General features: G+C 43.7%; 1 protein-coding gene and 1 long non-coding RNA gene across 5 annotated transcripts in view; one reads left to right on the top strand and one right to left on the bottom strand.

The window, feature by feature from the left end:
* Positions 1 to 17,758, bottom strand: part of LOC132395078 (uncharacterized) — a 112,953-nt gene that overhangs the window by 49,708 nt on the left and 45,487 nt on the right. For 2 of the 4 annotated variants that reach the window (XR_009512518.1, XR_009512520.1), the window contains exon 1: positions 1,286 to 1,757. The exons of the other annotated variants lie outside the window; for them this stretch is intronic. This is a non-coding gene — a long non-coding RNA (uncharacterized LOC132395078). Of the gene's footprint in view, positions 1 to 1,285; positions 1,758 to 17,758 lie in introns of those variants that run through there. 4 annotated transcript variants of the gene reach the window in all.
* dipk1c (divergent protein kinase domain 1C) overlaps positions 1,785 to 17,758 on the top strand; it is a 91,804-nt gene continuing 75,830 nt past the window's right edge. The window contains exons 1-2 of the mRNA XM_059971382.1: positions 1,785 to 1,921; positions 13,219 to 13,358. The gene's annotated coding sequence lies outside the window, so the exon portion shown is untranslated. The remainder of the gene's footprint in view (positions 1,922 to 13,218; positions 13,359 to 17,758) is intronic.

The following is a 17,758-nucleotide window of genomic DNA, read 5'->3' as shown; positions in this document are numbered from 1 at the left end:
AGGAGTCCTCCCAGCCAGGCAAAATAAAGCCTCTAAATTGCTTTGGTCTCATGAAAAAAAAGTACCTTGGTTCGGAAATTCCGTGATATAGTGCTATTGTTTGGTACCTAATGCAAAGAAATATAATTGAAAGCTGATCTTGAAAGCTGATTGGAGCTTTACGATGATTTTCAGTTCAAAGTACGTTTATTATCAAAGTATATATAATATATACAGCCTTGAGATTCACCTCCTGACGGGCAGCCACAAAACAAGAACCCAAAATAACCCATTAAAAGAAGACTAACAAACACCCAATCCTCAGAAAGAGAAAATAAACACAAATCATGCAAACAATAAAAGCAGGATTTTTGCAGGATGCCAGATTTGTTAAAGGCTGTAGTTCACATGATGGATTTACATGTGAGGGGGATCAGGACCTGCACAATGGGAACAATGAGCATTCAGCTCATGTTCTGCCACATTCATTGGCCCAGATGCGAGCAGTTCAAACTGCTCATGTGCAGGTTGGCCTTCATAAGGCAAATGAGGCATGCTGCTGTCCAACTTCATAGGGGACTTTCCTAACCAGTCTGTGGCAGGGAAATCTACCCTTGCATCCTCAAAAAGGTAGGTCCTTTTTAACTGTTGCATTCAGCCGTTGATGCTACTTTACCCCTGCAGTTAGTCCCCTTCTGAATCCCTTGACTAGAACTCAACTCCCCTATCAGGTATCGATCACCGTTTCATCATCCAGGATCTACGTCCTATCTCAGCCTTGGAGGCGCTGACCTCCTCTAACCCGATTGAAGTTCTAGTTTTCCCCGACCCTCTCCAGACACAGAAGATGAGTTGGCTTATTGTGTGTCACTCAAAAGTTCTGATTTTCAAGAAGTTCTAAGTACATTTATTATCAATGTACATGGATATCACCAAATACTACCCTGAGATTCATTTTCTTTTAGGCATTCACAGTAGAACAAAGAAACACAATAGAAACTAGACGCAAAGACTGACAAATAACCAACGTGCCAATGCTTAGTCTCTGGCCCAGCTGTCCACAGCATGGCACAGACACTCGGCTGGATTCTCAAAACTCCTTTAGGGCCAGTGAGAGCCCATGGGGCTGTTAAAACTGTCAATGCAACCTTGCAAGCATTTTTCATCTTCATACCTGAAAGTGTAAAACTATGAAACTTTGATTTAAAAATCACTTTGCACTGATAAAGCTGTCAATATATATCATTGCTAAAAGTCAAAAGAAATCATTGAGACCATTTAAAATAAATTCAAAAATCATATTTACCTTTCTCCCAGGATAACTTTGTTTCATTCAGGTGAGTAGCGGCCACTGCACTTGATCAGGATTAACCCAGAGCAAGCTCAGGGGTAGAGCAACCAGCTGGAGGGCTGGAAGGTTTCAGCAGATTGTGCTGCTCTGTTAGTACCCCTGAAGAAACCCAGCACTGAAGCATGGGGGCAGTCACAACCTGTTTCAAGATCAGGGCTCCGATCAACACCAGCAGGGCCCGGAAAATAGGGCGCTTGGAACTGCGAATCAGCTGCTAGTTTACCTGTACTTCCACTGTCTCTGCCTCTGGGTTCGTCATTGGGCCCAACAGTTCAACACTTTGCGCAGGTTGCACTTTGTATCTGAATCGTCTGGTTTAGCTGAGAGACATTCAGCAGGGTGGGAGTTGCTGTCGTTCTGGAGAAAGGTACAGGCTGGATGAACATTAAAGATCAGCTTTGTTTCATATTTTTCATTTTCTTGCAGGCATTCACAGTAGAAAAAAGAAATACAACAGAACTGAGGAAACACTACGAAGACTGACAAGCAATCAATGTGCAAAAGATGACAAACTGTGGAAACAGAAATAAGACAATTAATTAATTGATTGATTAATTAATACTGAGAACATTAGTTGAAGAATCCTTGAAAGTGAGTTCAGTGTTGATATGAGTAAAGTTATCCTCACTGTTTCAGGAGCCTGATGATTGAAGCATAACGTTTCCTGAACCTGATGGTGTGGGACTCTTGCTGTATCTCCCTCCCAGAAGCAGTGATGATGGAACAGCATACGCTAACCTCTATGCTACCATGCCAACAATAAACTATTTAATGTTTTTAAGTATATGTTAGAATTTTTGTTAATATGCTTTTATTTCAAATATATTCACTACTTAAATCTTGAATTTTTTTTTAATGATTCCAGGTGTTCTGGAATCTGTACGGTTCTAACTCACAAGACATCTCAGCTTTCAGCGGACCAGCTCACTTGTTACTTTGCATCCTACCAATGTAGTCTGGGCAGGTGGGAATCCTGTGGTGGATCCAGACTGCAGACCAGATCCAAAATGAGCTGCCCTGTTATTTCCTGGTATTTATGCTGGACTTTGTTCTCAAGTAGGACTGAGGATTTTAAGGACCTACAATAGAACCATAGAACCTTAGAACCTCACAGCACAGAAACGGGCCTTTTGGCCCTTCTTGGCTGTGCCGAACCATTTTTCTGCCTCGTCCCACTGACCTGCACCCGGCCCATATCCCTCCATACACCTCTCATCCATGTACCTGTCCAAGTTTTTCTTAAATGTTAAAAGTGAGTCCACATTTATCACTTCAGCTGGCAGCTCATTCAATACTCCCACCACTCTGTGTGTGAAGAAGCCCCCCACCAATGTTCCTTTTAAACTTTCCCCTTCACCCTTAACCCATGACCTCTGTTTTTTTCTCCCCTAGCCTCATTCACTGCTTGCATTCACTCTATCTATACCCATCATAATTTTATATATCTCTATGAAATCTCCCCGCATTCTTCTACCATTTCATATTGATTAGATCCAATAATAGTCATGAATGTGCTATTGTAAACAGAGCTAAACCTGATGATTATAATACCACGGCAACTCCCTGCTGCCTTTAATGTGAGTAGTTCCATCCTGACCTGAAATTCATTTCACTTGGTCCATTTCTTGATCTCTCTATCTCCATCTCTGGAGACAAACTGTCAAACCAACATCTTTTATAGACCTACTGTTTCCCACAGTTATCTTAACTATACCTCGTCTCACCTTGTCTCCTGTAAAAATGCTGTTCCCTTTTCTCAGTTCCTTCATCGACACCACATCTATTCCCAGGATGAGGCTTTCTTCTCCAGGGCATTAGAGATGTCTGCCTTCTTCAAAGAATGGGGTTTTCCTTCCTCCCTCCTTCCTACTGCTCTCACCCACATCTTCATTTCACAGACATAGGTGCTCACCCCATCTTTCCATTACCATAACAGTGACAGACTTCCTCTTGTCCTTACCTACACCCTTATGAGCCTCTACTTCCAACACATCATTCTCCAGAACTTCTGCCATCTTCAAAGGGACCTTACCACTGAACACATCCTTAGGCCACCCCCCCCCCCTCATTTTTCCACTTACTGCAGCTTTCGTTCCCTCGACAATTCCTGTGTCCATTATCCCTCACTCTAATCTCCTTCCGGACACTTGTCCCTGCAAGGTGCGTAAGTGCTGCCTCTCCCTCATCTCCACTCAGGGCCTTAGGCAGTCCTTTGAGGTGAGACAACATGTCACCTGCAAATCTGCTGAGGTTGTCTATTGTGCCCAATGCCCCCGATAAGGCTTCCTCTACATTGGTGAGACCTGTTGTAAACTGGGGACCAAACATTTTAACTCTGATTCCCACTTCCATTCAAACATGTTGATCCATGGTCTCTACTTGTGCCAAGACAAGTGTAACATCAGGTCAATGTACCCTTTGCTCATGGAAAAGAACTGCATTAACTTTTCCCTGAGCAGAAAGGTAAGCACTTGAAAATGTAAATATCCCAAAGGTTCCCAACAGTGGGTGATGGGCTGCCCTCGTAGAGTCATACTGTCAGAACTACAGCACAGAAACATGTCCTTCAGCCCATCAGGCCTCTGTCAACCTGCTTTTCTGCCTAGTGCTATCTACCCCCACCTGGAACATAGCTCTCCATATCTCTGTCAACTGCGGATCTATTTAAACTTCTCTTAAATTGAGCCCATATCCACTACTTTCACTGGCAGCTTATTCCACCTTCTCATCAATCTCAGAGCAAAGAAGATCCCCCTCACATTCCTCCCCTAAACCTATGACCTCCACTTCTAGTCTCACCGTCATCAGTGGAAAGAGCCAATATGTATTTACTTTGTCTATGGTAAAGCCCTTGTAATTTTGTATCTGTGTCTGAGGCCTCCGTTGGTCAGAGTTGACGATGGATATTGCACCCTAGCTGTCTAGTTACGCAAACTTGGGCAGTACAATATGGAGAGCAAGCTCCCCCTCTCCACACATCTGATGAACCCAAAGGAAAGGCAGTTCGGAACCAGCAGTTTTGTAGGAATTGCCATTCAACACTGAACTCAACTTAGGACGGCCTTAGGGACTCCAGCTCTGGATTTTTCCCTCGGGGTTTACTCCTGAAGCCTCCCCCATGAGGGGGTATATCTACAAGGCAGCGGAGACTTGAGATCAGAGTTTTCCTTCTCCTAGATGAGTTGACGAGCCCCACCTGCCCGAAGTGACTGGTTTTAAGGCGCCAGTAACCTTCCTTTGTCTGTTCTCCTGTCAGTAGAAATGGTTCCACCGAGCTTGGTAGCTAAGCCACACATGAAGGTCAGGATCTGGACTTGGTTGTCAGAGGCTATTTGAGACACTCGCCATTGGAAGTGTTTAATAGGTAGTGGGAGCTTGTCCCCATTGCCACCTTAAGGTACCAATTTTGTATATCCTTTTAAGAAAGTCTCTTATTCACTTACACTCCAGGGAATAATGTCCTAATCTATTTAACCATTCCCTATAACTCAGGTCCTCAAGTCCTGGCAACCTCCTTGTAAATTTTACCAGCACTCTTCCAATCTTATTTCCTGTAGGGAGGTGACCAGGACTGCACACAATACTCCAAATTTGGCCTCATCAATGTCCTATGCAATTCAATATAACATCCCAACTCGTGTACTCGGTACTTTATTTTACAGGGGCCAATGTGCCAAAAGCTCTCTTTACAGCTCTTTCTCCCTATGACGCCAGTTTCAAGAAATTACATATTTGTATTCCCTTCTTCAACTGCGCACCTCAGTGCCCTACCAAGATACTACTCGTCCGGGATTCAGAGAATGCTATTTAAGAATTGATTAAGCAGTTTGTGTGTTTAAGTCTGTGTCTAAACTAGTGTTGGGGAAAGTAATTAAGGTGCTTTATTATGGACGCCACAGGTATTGATTCAAAGAGATTCTACAAATAGTGCTTGAGTTCTGGGCAGGGTGGATATCTGGAGCCCTGATGAACTGTAAGTTAGAGTGCTGAGTTCTGTGAAAGGATTGGGGAAAGTTATGCTGGTTGAACAGCGTTCTGATCAATCGGCGGGTAGTCCAGACTAGCAGTGACATATCTGAAGTTGTGCTCCAGTGGTCATGAGCACATTTAGGCTGGTCTAACTGTAATGGACCATTTTAACTGTTTCTTTCTTTTCTTTCTTTTAATAACTCTTTGATAAAACTGAAATTGGTAAATGTACTGCCTTTGTAATTTTATGCTGGTGTATGATTTGTCATTTCTTGGTGACCAGTAATTCTGTATGGGCAGTACAGTCTCCTTATCCACAAGGGATTGGTTCCGGGACCCCTCGCAAATAAAAGCGCGAATGCTCAAGTCCCTTATTCAACCTGTCCCCAAGCGGCGGATCTTAGGACCCAGCGGAACCCCGGACCTTATTTAACCTGTATCAGTGCGGTGGTCTTTCGCACCCGGCAGAGCTCTGAATCCGCAGTGTTTCTGTTCATGAAAATAATCACGACCACAATTGAAAATAAAGTGGAAATAATAAAGCAATCAGAAAGAGGTGAAACGCCATCGGTCATTGGAAAAGCATTAGGCTACAGTCTGTCAACGATCGGAACAATTTTAAAGGATAAAGTGAGAAAGCTGCAATTATTACTAAGCAACGCAGTGGTTTAATTATTGAAATACATATGTTTCTTAAGTGTTTTGTATGCATAGCAAGGTAAAATATATACTATATACTAAGGCAAACGTTTGACTAACTGACACTAAATAATACTGGATGTAGCTGTTCCAACTCACTTAGTAAGAGATCTTTTGATTTTTTTCGATCCTGATCCACAATAACTCATACACATCCTCCCGTATACTTTAAATCATCTCTAGATTACTTATAATACCTAATACAATGGAAATGCTATGTAAGTTACACTGCATTGTTTAGGAAATAATGACAAGAAAAAAGTCTGCACGTGCTGGAATAACGAGTGCTGGAAGAGTACTTCTGGGTTTTTCCGACTCGTGTTGGTTGAATTCGCGCATGCGGAACTCGTGGGTAAGGAGGGCCGACTGTATTTATACAGTGTTCGCTCAAATCCAACATTCCTGTTTGGTTGAACCACAAACCATACTGACCCTAGGCATGTTAGCTATTGAGCCAAATTTGCATACAAGCCCAGTGAGAGAGTTTTGCAGGATGTAGTGAAAAACCTGGAAGCCAAGGTACCTGGGTTGATGTCAGCTAGCACTGCTAGCCAGTATGACTAGTCCAATAGGACACCAGACCCACTGGTAGGACATACTAAGCAGAGGCTGCTCAGTGCTCTAGAAATTTAGGACCATAGTACTGATGATTACCCATATGATGGTTACTTGTCATTGAAGCTGGAGTTTGCAGAAGCAGATATTGGAGTAGCTGAGTCCCTTGATGCATTAGTGTTGGTCTGTCCAGGTCTGGTTGAAAAAGGTGAAGCTTCCAATATTGCGAGAACAAATACTCCCATCGTGAGAAGGTTTGTGGGAGACTGCAAGGAAAGAATCGGAGAGAACTTTTTGCAAACCTTGTCCATTCACCCAGTGCTCAGAGCTGTTTTTGAGAGGTGCAAGTTCCTCCTAAGCAGGTGGATGAGCACAAACGAGGAACTGCGTGGTACACACAGTCCCAGCCTGGGCAAGTAGCTGGAGTGACAGGAAATCCCAATCATTGTCCTGGTGTATGCTCCAGAGGGTCACGCTTACCTGCTGGGGTTCTAGTAAGACCTAAACTGTAGAAAGCCTTTATTTATTTAGAAATATGAACTGCATCAATGGAATTGATAGCCTCTGTGTTGAATCTCTGAGCAGGCAGTTTCAAACCACTGTCAATATTCTACACTCCGACGGTGACTGCAAAGACAGGATCAAACTCGGGGCATATAGACGGTCTCCTCATTCCTTCCCTTCTGGCTCCTGCTCACCCTTCTACCAAGTACATCAGAGTGAAGTCAGAATGGAAGCCATGGAACCAACTAAGGCCCAATGGAGAAGCCAGCTTGAGGTTCGGTGGGTGTGCTGCTCCAGCATTGCCCTGCAGCGATATTTTCATCCTTTGTTGTTTCCTCTGGAAAGTTAGCAAAATGATAAGCATTGGACACATTTGCAAAGAAAGGGTGAGTGATGTATTTTTGAAAGGAACCGGCTAAGATAGCTTCGGGAATTGACAGCTGGAAAATAAGATCAAAGAGAAAAATCATATCGGGCAGAAGGTTAGAGAGAGAGTGAGAGAGATCAAATAAGCCGGGGGCAGTAGGAAGTGAACGGGCAGTAAACAGGACATAGCAGGGGGAGCAGAGACTTGTGCTACAGCCTCTACGATGCTCCTGAGGCTCTAGGAATAAAGAGAGATTGTCATGTTCGCCAAGTGCTCCTGTTTATAATGGATGCAACTTGCTTAATAAATCAATGGTTTCTTGTAGTCGTGAAAACTAGTCTTGAAAAACTATTCAAAGGATTCAATAGGATTCAAAGTATACTCATTATCAAGTCACATAGAACCCTGAGATGCAAACAGCCCCGAAACAAAGAAAACCATGGAACCTCGTCACATATAAAGAACATCAAATACCCCCAACAAGCAAAAAAAAACAAATCGTGCAAACAGCAACAAGAGAAAATAAAGAATGAAAAACAGAATATAAAACACAAAATCAAAAGGCATATTTCAGTTCATCTCAATGTTCCTTATCTGCAGATTGCCCCGATTCAAAATATCCCAAACTAGGAACAGAAAAGAGAAGCAACCAGAAAAATTAGAAAGATCATCTGTGAATTAGAGTCCAACCCACAAACCAGGGTGATTAAACCTTGCTCCAGCACCTTCCTCCGATGACATCGAGAGAGAGAGACCAGTCAAATGCAAAGACCTTCCCTTGGGAGCAGCAAGCAAGAAGGAGAGAAGGACCATCACATGTAGACGCCATCTTCTGGCAGCAGCAAGCACAAGGCTGGTTGACAGTGCTAAGCACTCACTTGTCCTCCACGCCCTTCTCAACAACTTCATCGGCACTTCACTCAGCAAGATTGGTGAGCAAAGTTGATCATGGGCCTACACCCCGTCTCCAGGCTTTCAGGCCTTCAATTGGCAAGATTGGTGAGGTAGTCAGTCGATCATGGGCCTACACCCCGTCTCCAGACTTTCAGGCCTTCAATTGGCAAGATTGGTGAGATAGTCAGTCGATCATGGGCCTACACCCCGTCTCCAGGCTTTCAGGCCTTCAATTGGCAAGATTGGTGAGATAGTCAGTCGATCATGGGCCTACACCCCGTCTCCAGGCTTTCAGGCCTTCAATTGGCAAGATTGGTGAGATAGTCAGTCGATCATGGGCCTACACCCCGTCTCCAGGCTTTCAGGCCTTCAATTGGCAAGATTGGTGAGATAGTCAGTCGATCATGGGCCTACACCCCGTCTCCAGACTTTCAGGCCTTCACGCCTCATGCTTCGCTTGCAGCCTTGTGGAACCCTCGCAGAGACAGCACAGCACCAGATCACTCACTCAGCCCGAAAACACAACACAAGAAGGTAAATCAGAGGTGTTGAACAGGCCCCAAAGTACCAGAAACACATTTGAAATAAAAAGAAGACACAAATTTGGTGAAAGGAGTAGGTTCATACACTGCCTTGAGAATATCTCCCTTGGTAGTATTGTCTGCTGGTGCCATCTTCAGCCCTCACAACTATTTTCACATTTTCCCCTCTCATTTTCTAAATTTAAAATACATTGAAGTAGGATTTTTAGTTAATCTACAAAGCACGTCAAATCAAAAGAAAAAAATCCAAAACCTATTAACAATTTACTAAAAATTAAAAACCAGAATTGTGAGGCTAAAAAAGTAATCATCTCCTTTTTAATTAGCACGCTAATTTTCCTCAAAGGCAACATGTAGTATTACTTTACCAAGTCTCCCAGTTTGGTGATGTGAAAAATTGGTGCATCACCTATTTTCAATGAATTCATAAGAATAAATATCCACCCTCTTTGTAAGTTCCAACGGAATGATATATTTTCAACAGACACAATTAAGACAAAACAACATTCAAGACAAGCCAGAGAAATGATAATGGAAGAGCACAGATTTGGGCAAGGGTAAGACCATCTCAAAGGCACTGAGCATACCTCAGAGCCCAGTACAGTCCACTGTGAAACCACAGCCACACTGCCTCGGTCAGGCCATCTCTCTAAACTTAGTCACCGGAGAAGAATGGAACTTGTAAGAGAGGATAGTGTGCCATCAACAGTCACTCTGAGTGATCTAAGGAAGTCAGTGGCTGCAACTGGAGATGAAGTTCATGGCTCCACTATCTCTAAGGCCTTGTACAAAAAGTGTATTTATGGAAGAGTGGCACGAAGAAGCCCTGGCTTAAAAAAGAGGTATCTCCTTGCCCATGAAGATTTTGCAACGTATCACTTAGAAGATTCTGTAAAGATGTGGAAGGAAGTCTTGTGGTCGGATGAGACTAAAGTGGACTATTTTGGCCGCAACACTAGGCGGTATCTGTGGTATAAATCTAATACTGCTCATCAGCCAGATACCCTACTGTAAAGAGTGGTGGAGGTAGCATTATGCAATGGGGGTGCTTTTAAGCAGCAGGAACTGGAAATTTGGTCAGGATCAAAGACAAAACTGTGCAAATACAAAAAAGCAAAAGTAATAATAATAATAATAATACATAAATTCGATGTTTTATCCTTGGGTACATTAAATAGTATGATTTGGGGGAGAAAAACGACAGTGCATATCAGATGCTCTCGATTAACAGGTCAAAACAAAGGATTCTTGAGAGCATCTGCATAAGATACCTTCGGGGAAATTTTAAAGACAGTATGAAAAAGAATCTTGTGTATGTGCATGTACGGCAAAGTTAAAGGAGTGTCTTAATTACTCCTTCCAAGATAATAACAGGAAAGCAGGTTAGGGTAAGATGTGCAAGCTAGACGACGGAGTCACACTGGTTACATTGGTCACCAAGGCAAATTTATTATCAAAGCGCATACTGGATATGTCAACATATACTACCCTGAGATTCATTTCCTTGCTGGCATTCACAGTAGAACAAAGAAACACAATAGAATCAATGAGAAACTATACTCCAACAAAGACTAGCAAACAGGCAATGTGCAAAAGAAGTCAAAACTATGCAAATACAAAACTGCAATAATAAAAGTAAATAAATATTAAATAAATATTACTGAGAAGGTGAATTGTAGAGTCCTTGAAAGTGAGTCCATAGGTGTGGAATGAGTTCAGCATTGAGTTGAGTGAAGTTATCCATACTGGTTCAGGAGCTTGAGTTTGAAAGGCAATGCACCTGAAACTGCACCTGGACCTGAACCTGGTGGTGTGGGGTGTGAGGATCCCGTACCTCCTTCTTAGTAGCAGCATTACAAAGAGAGCAAGGTCTGGATGATAGAGATTCTTGACGGCGAGTGTTGTTTTCTTATGGTAGCACCCCGTGTAGACATGCTCCATATGGAGGGCTTTTCTGGTGATGGACTGGGCCGTATCCATTACTTTTTGTAGGTTTTTCCATTCTTGGCCATTGGTGTTTCCATATGAGGTCACGATGCATCCAGTCAGGACACTCTCCACTGTACATCTATCGAAGTTTGTCAAAGTTTTAGATGACATGCCGAATCTGAGCAAACTTCGACGTAAGTAGAGGTGATGCCTTGCCTTCTTTGTGCTGGCCCCAGGACAGATGCTCTGAAATAATCATGCCAAAGAATTTAAAGCTCCTGACCTTTAAATCTATGCTCAGGCTGAAAAGGTATCAAGTGGGACGGCATCTAGTGCTGCTGCCTCGTGGTTCCAGTGACTAGGGTTCGATTTCGATCTCCGGTGCTGTCTGTGTGGAATTTGCGCGTTCTCCATGCTGTGGTATGGTTTTGTACTGGTGGTTTCCTCCCTCATTCTAAAGGTCTGCTGCTTGGCTGGTAAATCGGCAATTAGTTGTAAATTACCCTTAAGGTGAATGGCAGATTGGAGAGTCAGTGTGGAGTTGATAGAACGGATTGCAGGGAAAGAAGCTGATAGGATTGGTTTCAAAACTGACATTAAACTTGATGGGCAACCAGTGTGAATATGAGATTATGCTAAGATAATGCAATTAGGCCCAGGCCACTGTGATATGCACTAGAGCTATTAACTCAATGGCCAATTTATTAGATATCTTTTTATCTAATGAAGCGATCAGAGTGTATGTTTGCACTCACCTGCTGCTATACTCATCCACGACAAAATTCGACATGTTGTGCATCCAGAATATAGTATCAATGATAAGACGCTTGGCAGTGTGGAGGATCAGAGGGATCTTGGGGTCCGAGTCCATAGGACACTCAAAGCTGCTGCATAGGTTGACTCTGTGGTTAAGAAGGTGTACGGTGTATTGGCCTTCATCAATTGTGGGACTGAGTTTAGGAGCCGAGAGGTAATGTTGCAGCTATATAGGATCCTGGTCAGACCCCACGTGGAGCACTGTGCTCAGTTCTGGTCACCTCACTACAGGAAGGATGTGGAAACTATAGAAAGGGTGCAGAGGAGATTGACAAGGATGTTGCCTGGATTGGGAGCATGCCTTATGAGAATAGATTGAGTGAACTCGGCCTTTTCTCTTTGGAGTGACGGAGGGTGAGAGGTGACTTGATAGAGGTGTACAAGATGATGAGAGGCATTGATCATGTGGATAGTCAGAGGCATTTTCCCAGGGCTGAAATGGCCAACATGAGAGGGCACAGTTTTAAGGTGCTTGGAAGTAGGTACAGAGGAGATGTCAGGGGTAAGTTTTTTACACAGAGGCTGGTGAGTGAGTGGAATGGGCTGCCAGCAATGGTGGTGGAGGCGGCTATGATACAGTCTTTTAAGAGACTCCTGGATAGGTACACAGAGCTTGGAAAAATAGAGGGCTATGGGTTACCCTAGGTAATTTCTAAGGTAAGGACATGTTTGGCACAGGTTTGTTGGCCAAACATGTATTGTGCTGTAGGTTTTCTATGTTTCTATCTATAAGGTGCTGCAGAAACACCCCAGTGAAACTCGATACAGGGAAAAAATAAATCTGCTTGTAAGATATTTTTTCTTAAAAATATACAGACTGGTTACAGACTGCCCTAGGCTAAAAGTCAAATTCAGGGAAAGCTGTCACCCTGGTGGAAGGTCCCAGCATCCTTTCGTCTGTTCCATCCATTAGCAGGTCAGCAACATGTTATAATTATGGTAAGATGAAGCACATTAACCAAAGTTGTAGGATTTCAGATTATAAAGCTTGAAATCTTAGAAACTGTTGGAGGTTTGGTTAAGGTGAGGGTGTATAAATAATTCCTAGCATTCCTTTGCTCAAAAGCCTTAAATTGTTAATGTGTACGATTGCATCTTCTGATTCTGGTTAATCATTTAGAGCAATTTTCTGACTAATTAAAATGTATGAATGCTTTTTTTAAATGATGGATTCGGGTTTCCAAGTTTTGAACTGTTTCATTTTAAATTTACAGAGAGAGAGAGAGAGAGAGACTATGTGGGAGGGAAGAAGGAGGTGCAAAGATTACTAGGCATTTGTTAAGTCTTGGCTCTGTCAACACTGATTAGGTACCAGGAACAAGATGTGACTAAAGGCAAAGTTTTGTGTTACTTAATGTGAAACGAAGTTACAGGGTCACATAAACTCTGTCAATGTGAGTTATGTGTGAGACATCACTTTCTCTCTGCTCCTTTCATCTTTGGTAGAAGTATTAAGTTTTAATTCACAGTCCTATAAACTGCTTTGCATTTTACCATTATCAAGCAAATGTAAAAAAAACACAAAACATTTACTCGTAATCTTCAGATACCTTGTTGTGTTAATTATCTGTTCTCTCATGTTTAGTGACCCCTCCTGTCTTTTGATTTTGCAGATTATTAGTAAAATATCGTTTACTGCTATGTTGCCTCCACTGCTCTGCTTTTGGGCCAAGCCTCCTCCACGTTTCCTGACAATGAGATGTCAAGTACTTGAAAGTGCTTCTCTAGCTTATGGAGCCAGTTCAGTATCGAGGTGAGTGAAGTTGTCGATATCAGTTTGGGAGCCTGATGGTTGGAGGGTAATAACTGTTCCTGAACCTGGTAGTGTGGGATGAAAGGCTCCTGTGCTTCCTGTTGTGAGAAGAGAGCATAGCCTGGATGGTGGTACCGTAAATGTCTGGATATATACCTGCATACTTAGCCTTTCTTCATTTTTCTCCTTCATGTTGTTGGGCTGACAGATTTTTTGGTGTTATTTACTCAATTAAGGTCTTTTTTTATCCTGATACACAATCCCAGAATGATTTAGCTGCACTCAAGGTCTGACTGTTCCATTAGGCTTTAAACAGAATCAAAGATTTAGTTCTTTCTCTACATTTAACTTTTCTCAATCTTACCAATCTTTAGACCCCATTATTTTCACATTTCTAATCTTTCCTTATGTCAAAAAGGAGTCCATTCAGCCCACTGTTCATATGCCAGCTCCCATTAATAACATCCCTCGATTCATGTAACCTATCCTTTTACACAAGACTATGAACACCACCCTAACTCTTCTAAGACCCAGGAGCCTAAAGATTAGGTTTAGTTGTCACATTTACATGGAAACATGCAGTGAAAAACATTGTTTGGATCAATGACCAACACAGTCTGAGGATGTGTTGGGGCCAGCGTGTAATTGTCACTATGCTTTTGGTGTTGTAATCCTATGGGGCGTATGTACCTCACAGACAGTGAGGAGAATTGACCTCAAATCACTGGCGCTGTAAGTTGTTTTGCTAGTTGCTACACTAGTGTGACACAACTGCTAACGAAAGGGTGGCTTACGATAGCCAATTGATCAATCAAACAACATACTTTTGCGATGTGAGTGTAAGCCGGAACACTCAGGGAAACCCACTCAGTCACAGGAAGAGCATGCAAAGTGCACAGGGACAATACAGAGGGTCAGGATTACTGTAATTTAAGATGGTGCTACTGAATGCGAATGGCTTACCATCAAAACAAGGAATACAGCTAAATACTTTATTAATAACACTTTCTCTGTAAAAAAAACTACAGTAAGTGATCACCATGAAGAATGGAGAGACGATCGAAGGCTAGGCTGAGTTGAGGGTCGAACCGCACGGGTGTGTGGTGAAGTAGAGGTGAGGGGAAAGCACATTCAAGACAAAGATGGGGCAAGTGGAGTAGAGCTAAGTCGGAGCAAATGAAAGGGAGATTTGAGGCCCGAACACCTAAACCGAGAGCGAGGATTGATCGATCTAAGCACTAAGCTGATTTGGAAAGGTCAGGTGCAGGCTGAAATGTGGCAGTGGGGTCCAGGCCCAGAGCATGTCAATGTAACAAGGCCCAGGTCCTAGAGTGAGGAACGACTCAGTGTTTGGAAAAGTAAAACGTTGGGCTGAGAGGATTGAAAAGGCAGGCTGTTGGGAACAGAGGCAAGGCTGGTTCAGCCCGCTGTTCTGTGATGTTTACCCCACTCTTCACTGCACTGAGGCTGTGGGCCTGCTCTGGCTACTCTGGGCTTCGTGTCTGCGGGCTCTACAATGTTTTACTCTGCTGTATGATGACCTGAGGCTGAGGCTGTGTGTCTGCAGACTCCCTTTCATTTTAAATGCCATTTCCTTACTTTTATTGTTTGAGTGATTTAGTTTTTTCTCTCTCTGCGCATTGGGTGTTTGTTGTTTTTTTTTTCCATGGGTTCTTTTGGGTTTCTTTGTTTGTGGCTGCTTGTAAGGAAACAAATCTCAAGGTTATATAATACGTACATAGTTCTATAATAAATATATTTTGAACTTTGAGTGTGGATCACTGGAGTTGTACAGCAGCTGCCTTGCAGGCTGCTCCATCGGGCCTGCCACTGGAACAGTCTGTGGTTTAATGGAAGTATGTCGTTATGGGAGACAAAGATAGGGTAGAGAGTCAGAGCCCCTTAGCCAGAATGAAAAGATCAAATACTATGGGCATGGGGTTATGGTGACAGGAGTAAAGTTTAAAGGAGATATGCAAGGAAGGAATTTTTTAAACAGAAAGGGGTGGGTGGCTGGAACGCACTGCAGGGGAATTGGCAGAAACAGATATTAAAACATTTAAGAGGGATTGAAAAACACAAACAACCAGGAAGAGAATAAAGTGAGGGACTAAAGACATCTCGGAGATAAGCCATTTTTCTTTACTGATCGGGGAAAAGTGGCTAGACTGCGCAAGCGTGTGACGTAGCGCGCCAAAGGTTTAAAAAGGAGAGGAATTTTCCAACGGTCTTTTCAATCGAAGCTAGAGGCAGAGAGTGAAGAACTAAAGACATCTCGGAGAGAAGTTTTTTTTACTGATTGGGGAAAAGAGGCTAGACTGCACAGGCGCGTGACGTAGCGTGCCAAAGGTTTAAAAAAAGACCACCATGTACAGCGGTCTTCATCAGAGTGGACTAAGTCAGAGTGGGACGGCTTTGGCTCGACAGGCTTCGGCGTGAACAGGCAGAGGCGAGGGGAGGTTCCAGTAAGTTTTGTTTTGTTCATTTAGAGTAGAGAGAATGCCAGGCAGGATGTTGGAATGCTCCTCTTGCAGGATGTGGGAAGTCAGGGAGGCCTCCGGTGACCCTGACAACGACACTTGCATGAAATGCATCCAGCTGCAGCTCCTAATAAACTGCGTTAGGGAACTGGTGCATGAGCTGGATGACCTCCGGATCATTCGGGAGAATGAGGAGTTTATGGATAGTAGCTACAGGGAGGCCGTTATGCCAAAGGAGCAGTGCACAGGTAATCGGGTTACCGTCAGGTGAGGGAAGGGGAAAGGGCAGGCAGAGCAGGGCTCCCCTGTGGCCATTCCCCTGAACAACAAGTATACCGATTTGGATACTGTTGGGGGGGATGATTTACCTGGGATAAGCTGCGGCAGCTGGATCTCTGGCACCGAGTCTGGTTCTGCAGTGCAGAAGGGAGGGGGGAAGAAGAGGAGAGAGGTAGTGATAGGGGACTCAATAGTTAGAGGTACAGACAGGAGGTTCTGTGGTCGTGACAGAGACTCCCGGATGGTTTGTTGTCTCCCAGGTGCCAGGGTCAGGGATGTCTCTGATCACGTGCACAGCATTCTGGGAGGGTGAGCAGCTAGATGTCATGGTACACATCGGTACCAATGATGTAGGAAGAAAGAGTGAGGAGGTCCTGAAGAGTGAGGATAGAGAGATTGGTAGGAAGTTAAAAAGCAGGACCTCGAGGGTGGTAATCTCAGGATTGCTACCTGTGCCACGTGCCAGTGAGGGTAAGAGTAGGATGCTCTGGAGGATGAACATGTGGCTGAGGAACTGGTGTAGGAGGCAGGGTTTCAGATTTCAGGATCATTGGGACCTCTTCTGGGGCAGGTGGGACTTGTACAGGAGAGACGGGTTACACCTGAACGACAAGGGGACCAATATATATCCTTGCAGGGAGGTTTGTTAGTGCTATTGGGGGTGGGGGGGAGGTTTAAACTAGATTTGCAGGGGGGTGGGAACCAGAGTGCCAGAGCAAACAGTGGAGCGGGGGTGAAAATAAATAATGTTAAAGGTTCATGCAAAGTCACAAATAGAAGGGTTGTGTTTGCTGGTAATAATGTTCTGAGGTGTGTCTATTTCAACATGAGGAGTATTGTGGGGTAGGCTGACATGCTGAGGGCGTGGATTGACATGTGGAATTATGACATTGTGGCCATTAGAAAGCTAATGGCATGCTGGCCTTTATAACAAGAGGAATTGAGTAGAGGAGTAAAGAGGTCCTTTTGCAGCTGTACAGGGCCCTGGTGAGATCCCACCTGGAATATTGTGTTCAGTTTTGGTCTCCAAATTTGAGGAAGGACATTCTTGCTATTGAGGGAGTGCAGCATAGGTTCAAAAGGTTTATTTCCGGAATGGTGGGACTGTCATATGTTGAAAGATTGGAGCAACTGGGCTTGTATACACTGGAATTTAGAAGGATGAGAGGGGATCTGATTGAAACATATAAGATTATTAAGGGATTGGACACGCTGGAGGCAGGAAGCATGTTCCCGCTGATGGCTGAGTCCAGAACTAGAGGCCACAGTTTAAGAATAAGGGGTAGGCCATTTAGAACAGAGATGCGGAAAAACTGTTTCACCCAGAGAGTGGTGGATATGTGGAATGCTTTGCCCCAGAAGGCAGTGGAGGCCAAGTCCCTGGATGCATTCAAGAGAGAATTAGATCGAGCTCTTATAGATAGCGGGGTCAAGGGATATGGTGAGAGGGCAGGAACAGGGTACTGATTGTGTATGATCAGCCATGATCACAGTGAATGGCAGTGCTGGCTAGAAGGGCCAAATGGCCTACTCCTGCACCTGCTGTCTATTGTCTATTGTCTATTAGTAAAACTTGGCTACAGGAGGGGCAGGACTGGCAGCTCAATGTTCCAGGGTTCCAATGTTTCAGGTGTGATAGAG

This window comes from Hypanus sabinus, chromosome 1 (assembly GCF_030144855.1).
Source record: "Hypanus sabinus isolate sHypSab1 chromosome 1, sHypSab1.hap1, whole genome shotgun sequence".
In the NCBI taxonomy this organism is placed as follows: domain Eukaryota; kingdom Metazoa; phylum Chordata; class Chondrichthyes; order Myliobatiformes; family Dasyatidae; genus Hypanus; species Hypanus sabinus.
Note: the sequence above shows the minus strand (reverse complement) of the source record. Positions and strands in the feature narration are given on the sequence as shown.